General features: G+C 40.3%; 1 long non-coding RNA gene across 1 annotated transcript; it reads right to left on the bottom strand.

Annotated features, from left to right (window-relative positions):
- Nucleotides 1–1,872: 1,872 nt before the first annotated feature.
- Nucleotides 1,873–6,398, bottom strand: LOC138119676 (uncharacterized). The gene is made up of 4 exons (XR_011155579.1): nucleotides 5,940–6,398; nucleotides 4,897–5,249; nucleotides 4,314–4,385; nucleotides 1,873–2,125 (listed from the first exon to the last, which is right to left on the bottom strand). It is a non-coding gene; the product is annotated as an uncharacterized lncRNA (long non-coding RNA).
- Between the last annotated feature and the right edge of the window lie 952 nt (nucleotides 6,399–7,350).

Raw genomic sequence — 7,350 nt, forward strand, 5'->3', positions numbered from 1 at the left:
TGGCTGTTTACCAATTCTCTAGCAGATTAATAGGAGAATAGTTCACTCAGTGACAATCTGAAACTTTAAAACACCCTCAAATGCCTCATTATGGACCAAATAAAATAGTTTGTTGTCTGTGAATGATTAGTCCCTCTCATATCTTCCTTGCTCCATTGCCTTTAAAACGCTTATCTCAGGGTGCATTTATTTGCTTGTGCTGGCCTGTTTATAGCTACTGTATCCCTTCAGTGGGAGCTTACTGTATTTTCCTCATTTGCAGTAATCAGTGAATTTCCATGATTTATAATCATAGTAAGTCAGTTGAGGCATGTTTTTCAGGAAACTAATTTCAGTTTCTAGGGCTGGGCTGTCATCTCCACTTCTGTCATGTTATATAAGATGAAGCAAAATAAATCACGATGCTGGGCAAAGAAGAGTTTGAAAGAGCAGGGCTAAAAGGAGAAAGATTTTTTGCATCACTTTCCTGAAGAACAAAGCTTCTCAGCTGTACTGCAGTGCATCTTTATAATGGTTTACCTGCTTTTCATTAAAAGATTGAAGCATTGTTGTTCTCAGGCCTTTTCAGGCCTTCTAGGTTGCCACAAGCTGCTTTAGGACTGGCAGCTCACCTGAGTCACTTCAGTGCATTGCACAAGATGTACACAGCAGTGCTTTCCCCACAGTCAAAGAAACAAGGGACAGGAGAAGGTGAGGTGGGAATAGGTAACAACTGAGGTGCAGCCAGGAGTTCGCTGTCCTTCAGATCATTGCCTCTGTCAGAGGACTTGCATAGGAATGCCACCTGTAAAAGAACCATGCAGAGGGATTCCCTGATTGTTTTGGGGCTTTTTTTTTGGTTTGGGTTGGGTTTTTTCCCGTTCAGATACAAGGTCTAAAGAGAAAAATCTAAGTTCTTTCCACTGTGGGGAGGAAGGCTCTGGCTAGCTGAAACCCAACAGAATGAAAGGATAGGATGGGAAGTACCTGCAAGAACAACTGTGTTTAATTTTGGCCAGGACATCAATAAATTATTAAAGCAATTAAATCATTTGCACTCAAAGAAGTTTTGAGGTACTCTCTGGTAATAAGACAGACATAAGCAATATTCTTGGTGCCCCTTCTCCAGTTTCAAGAGCTGGTCTTTGGCACTGCAGACTTGTTGCTGAAGGAAAAGCATAAATGCTGCATCTAACCCTGAGGCAGTTTCCCAGCAGTTTTCAGTTCAACTATTGATCAATTCTGGTGCTATAACTGAGCATACCCTTAGGTAGCATGGATATAATTTTTTTTTAGCTATTACTGAAAGAAGTAGGAAGAGAATAGATCAAGTCAGCCAATTTTTTTACTGATCTCCTAAATAATCCTTATTTAAGTACAAGAGAATGTGGCAGACAAATGTGTCTATGCACAGATACAAAAGAATTACAAATTTAAAATATTTCTGCAGAATATGATATAATTTGCATTAACAAGTGTGACACAAATTTAGAATCATGGACAATTTTTGACTCTTAAAGACCTCTGGAGGTCATTTAGTCCAGCCGCCAACTCAAACTGGGCTCAGCTAGAACAGGATCTTGGTTCAATACCTTGACCAATTGAGTTTTAAGCATCTCCAAATTTGGAGCTTCCCAAACTTCTCTAGGCATCAGTCCTAGTGTTTGACCTACCTTATGGTAAAAAACTAGAGCTTCACATGTCCCAACCTGTTCTTTTCACTACACACCTCCAATAAAAGTCTGGCTCCATTTCCTGTACACTCTCTTGTTAAGCAGAAGACAGAAACTTGAAGACAGGGCAGGGAAAAGACTTGAAAAGAGGTGATAGTGAACGTAGAAATCACAAAGAGTAAAATTTTCAAACCTGCTAGCTGTATTTTCAGAGTTATTGTGTGTTGGCAGACAGAGAGCTTGGAAAGACATGGTATTAAGATGATCTTTCACATGAAGAATCTTGGTTTGCAGATGTTCTAGGGAAGTAAGTATAAATCTGTGTTTTATGTCTATTTTCTGTTTATTTTGACTCAGAACAGATTTTGGAAGATTAGAGTCTCCGACTCAGGGATTTTTTTATATTTTCTCTAAATGAAGAATTGAGTGTCTGAACTCATCAAGCACTGGGTGGTTTGTAATTTTGCAGAAATCTGCAAAAGAAGAAAAAAACAACTTAAAGGTTGGATATTACATTCAACTGCGCACTTGCACGCTTAGGGGGCCAGTATCTCAGGGAACATTCCAGCTTGATCACATCAGGAGAAGGCAGAGGTGAGCCTTTAGATGTCTCACTAAACTGACACTTTCATTCAGCTTTCATGTTAACAGAAATTAAATACTCCAGTAGGGATTTAAAAAAGGTACTTCAAGTTGTTTTTCTGCCCTGCACCTCTTCTACCTGCACATCCCTCAAAAACGAGGTTAGGAATTTCTAGCACCAGGGTCTCAGCAGCAGGAGCAGGGACTGTGCTAGGGCTCTGTGGTTTCTACTAGGTAGAAGCAAAACGCCAAAGGGATGGGTAGTTGTGTGTTGTGCAGAGATAAACCCTGTGCCCAAATTGCCATGGCCAAGAAAGGTTTCACAGGATGAAACCAGTACTGCTGTGTGAGTGCTTTGACTGGAAAGAGCGACTTTTGCTACATTTATAAGGAAAAGGGCTCAATTACTTTATGTTGTTTAGATTAGGAAAACTCCCTTCTTTCTTCAAATTGCCTTGGTTTGTGCTCTGGGGTTTTTTTCCCCCAGAACTCAGAAGAAGTTAATATAAAACCAAGGTGGTTGAGTTCTGACCTCCATTAAAAATCTTGCTAACTTGATGGTAGTTCCTTGCTGGTGTTTTGATTGTCTTGGTCACACCCAAGCGATTTCTCTTGTACAGTTTTTGAGCTGCGCCTCAATTTGTTTTAATGCATGATCTCCAGGAAAAAACATTTCCTTGGGCTTTTATTGCTACTTCATTCTGTGTTTGCTTGCTTGGATGTGTAAGCAAGTAAACACACTGACAAGCAACCTTCAGGGCATTTCTAGGGTCAGTTTAGAGAAGGATCATTTGTGATGCTGTGTTAGCACTTTCAGATAAGTCTAACTACATTTTAAGGTAAGGGTATTGATGCCATGAATCAGCACTGATAGCTTGCCATCACAGAATCCCTTCGGCACTTCTCACATGTAATACAGCAGCGTAGTCAATGATTATAAATGCACCATTATGTGCAACATAGTATTTCTACCAGTTAGCTTGTAATCTTTAAATACCATGTAAGTGAGGTTAACAAGCTAAAGACCCAGGGCTGAGAGAGAATGTGTCATTCAGTCCTTCTTCAGCCTCAATTACTATGAAAAAACGGGGGTTTTTTTGTAAATCTTTGGCTCACAAACCACTGAGAGAAATACTTGAGTTGTTTTCCACTGCATTCTTGCTCGCTGAAAGTCTAAAAGTACCAACGGATTCCTTTTGGAAATCGAAAGGCAGATGAAAACGTGTGTGAATACCACCAGTGCCACCTAGTGCTTCTCAGCCGGGAGAAGTGTAGTGGTTCCACATAAACTCAGCTGCTTTTCACAGCAATGCAACCTCACCTCATCTTCCATCCCAAACAGGGCAGGATAGTGTTCCTCCTGTATCATTCTGTTTGCCAAAGTCTTAAGAAATGAAGGTAAAGGCTCCTGAAAATCTGTAAGGTATCATATTACACACTTCTGGGCTTATTTTGCCAGTAGGTTAGCAGGTTGGCAAATGCTTAAAGCATCTGTCTGTATTTTCATGGAAATGCTTAGGATTGGGATTGCCAGCGATTGCATATGTGAACAGCATCTGAGCAAGACTGGGACAGTGACTAGCTGGGTTCTAGCAGGAAAACTGACTGAATATAAGCAAATAAAAACATTTCCTCTCTGCAGTGTTTATATGCCCTCAGCCTAAAGTGTTGGTTTTATCTACTACATCCTTGTGCTTGTTCTCTGAATAAATTTGACTCTCTTATACTGACTTTGCAGCCTTGGGCTTGGTCCTTCCCTTTTATTCAAGAAAATAAACAAACTGAGTATTTACTGTCAAGTTTAGAGAGGTTATGCATGCACAGTAAATCACAAAGAACAGAAGCTGAGAGCTTCACATATGAACTAGTGTCAAGGAATAACCGCCCCTGCCTATAAAAATTATTTAAATTCAGTAAAATACATGAGCACTGGGTTTATGAAGTATCAGGGTGTTGCTTTACTTTACTATTTCCTCTGTAGAAATATGTTCTTTTTGCACTGCCATGTTCAGGCCTTAGTCACTGCTGGGATCTGGGTACTGCAGCAAGGGAGGAATGGGGCTACTGAAAGGGCCTTACCTTGCTGCTACTCCTCTTGCCCTTGTGATCATGCCATGCTTCAATGTTCATTTCTAAGTTCTCCCCACGTGCCTGCAAAGAGGAGTGTGAAGGTTTGTATTTAAAGCCTGTCCATTCCCCCTGCCCATGCTGGAGAGTAGTGTAGCAGAGTGGCAAAGCTTGGAACTAAGGAAGCTTAAGGTTCTTTTCTGATGCTGATTCCTGTGTAATTTATCCAGCCCGTGGTGGCATATTTGCACTGCAGTGTGTGCACACTGCTGAACACAAGGAGGAATTACTATTAGTGCCTTCAGATCAAATGGGCCCCAGCATTACCCTGCAGTGAAGCAGGGCTTGGTATCCTGGATGCAAGACTGTCTTAGTGAGGCTCTCTAGCTTTGGACACTCAAAGTAGCATTTCTGAGCAGCATCACACTGAGCTCGCAGGCAGGCCAAGGCAGCTGATGCTAATGCTGTTAAGCTGATGCTAGTGCTGATAAGGTTCTTCAGAAAAGCATGGAGCTGTCTTTTAAAAAGGAAAGCTATTTGGTCATGGCAATGCAAGGCTCAACACAGGTTAATTTGCCTGAAGCTCAGCACTTACCTGAAATTCAAATGAGACCTCTTCAGAATTCAGCTCTACTTGATTTAGCACAGACGCTTTTAACTGTTCAGTCTGAGAGTTCCGACATCACCATGTTGCTGCCTGTTACTTCTTCTCTTCAAGAGTCTTCAAGTAGATACTTGAAAATGTTAGGTTTAATCTGACTTCTTGGACTAGGTGATCTTTAAAGGTCCTTTCCAGCATAAATCATTCTATGATTCTTAGTTCAGTAATCACAGAATCACATAATGGATAGGGTTGGAAGAGACAACATACAGGTTTGAAGCTGGAATGTAAAAGACTTCACCATTAATCCCTTCAGCCTCAGTTTCATGGATCTCTGAAGTCCCAGTCTGCAAAAAAGGAACACACCTACCTTTAGAAATCTCAGATGGAAAAAAGCCTCATTTGGAAATCTTCCTTGATAGACCTCCAAACAGCACATGATTAGGTATGTTGTGTCTTCAGTATCTTGTCAGTTTGTATGTGTCAACTTGTAAAAACTTGGACAACTTTTAAAGTATTACAAGGCTTAAAAGAAGTAGCTGGAGGGAAGACCTGAGACTGTGTCGTCTAACCTGAAGCTCTAGTTGCCTAAAGAAAGTTTTTAGACTGACTGTGGCCTCTAAATTATAGGTATAGGACTTCAAAAACTACCAGCCTGAAGAGCTAAGTAGTTTCTGAAGTACCTTTGAACATATAACTTCTAGCCATCTCTGCCTCAGGTGCTATACTCTGGGAGCGCTGTGAGGATAAATGTTAGATATCAGGGCTCAAATCCTACAGGAAAGAGGGATACATCTTTATCTGCCTTAATGTACTCATTTTAGCAAGGTTTTGATAAGTCCCTTGTGGCCTAGAACAACCCTGTTTGGTGTGTTCGGGTCAGTGAAGCTCTCAGGGTTTGCAAAATGAGCACAGTAAGAGTCTTTTTATGACACGTCTCAGCACCCCTGAATGCAGGAGATGAACTGCTGCATAATCCATCACTTTTCCAATTGTTCTGCCCAAGAGCAGCCTGTTGTTGTTTGAAAAGTCCTTACCTTGGATATCCAGTGGTGCCTATGCAGAGCCAAGAATCCATGGGAAGTTTCTGCTAAACTATATTCAACCCTCTAAGGAAATTCTCATGTGGTTTCTTGGGCAACACCTCTTTCTCTGTCCAAACCACTGTTGATTTCTGTAGTGCTCTACACAAGGACACACCTCTATAGGTTGTTGCTGATTGACAGCATGTGTCATATGCCTCTTCCCATTAGCTTCTGCATGATCTTTCATCTCATCCTGTTTTCCAGTACTACCACCTTTTGGGTATGAAACTGCTTACATCTCTTTTCCTTTTGACTTTAGTTCACACACTGCTGGCCTTCTTCTTAAGCCATGGCTCTGATTGTTAATGCCAGGTGTGTGCATGAATGGATCGCTCAGCAGTACAATTTTTGATCCAGATTCAGTGTTGAATTTCTGTCACATTGCTGCCAAATTAGCTAGAGCTTATGTGGGCTTTAAGCTTTATGCCAGCTTTGTGCTGGCTGTGGAAGGACTGACGATGCCTAATTTGAATAAAGTTAAGCAGGTGAGGACAACAGGTGATACTTGAACTGTTATAGACCTTGTTGGTGTAAAATGAACCTATCAGAGCAATTTCTTAAAGAAATGTGAGTAGGCAACTTCATTTCTTGACAGATCAGTGTTATAGCCAAAAAGCATTTCTGGGGTGGTACAGGATGTCCTAAAGCTGCATGTACTGCCTAGGTTATAGTCTTATATAAGCATAAGGCCTTCCACAAAAAGCCTTGTTTCCACTGTCATTCTAGAAATTTGGTTTTGGAATTAGGTGCTTTTTCAAGTGTTTAAAATGAAAAAGAAAAAACCAAACCAAGAAAACCCCCACCAAAGTTTACTGATCAGTGAATCAATATTCTTCTCTGAGTCTTGGACAGTGATTATTGCTCTCCATGATGCAATGTTTTGTGACAGTGTCTTTGTATCTTTTGCTTCATTAATTACATGAGGATTTTTAACTTTATGCTGCTTGATATTTAGAATGAACCAAATGATACTTTGAAGCAGCAGACAAAAATCAGTTTATATTGTTCTTTTAAATCAATATTTTTAAAGAGTACTAGAATAATTTTTTTATGGCACTATTAGTCTTGCATGGCATTGAAGTTCTAATTTATATGATACTAACAACAATTGAAAACATCCTTCAGAAGAATGAAATACTAATGATAATGTATCTATATTAATGATAATGTATCTTCTCATCATACTTTGGCACTTCTGCCAAGAGCTGGAACCACAGAGGACTGAGAATGGAAGATGCTAAGGACCATCACCTCAAAATAGACCCAGTTTTAAACTGAGGAAAGGATGATCAGAATCAATTTTTATCGGCTAGATTAATAAAGATAGGTGGCAGAAAACGAAGCCAATAGGTGGGTGCCAGCA

Source organism: Aphelocoma coerulescens, chromosome 1 (genome assembly GCF_041296385.1).
Source record: "Aphelocoma coerulescens isolate FSJ_1873_10779 chromosome 1, UR_Acoe_1.0, whole genome shotgun sequence".
NCBI lineage: Eukaryota > Metazoa > Chordata > Aves > Passeriformes > Corvidae > Aphelocoma > Aphelocoma coerulescens.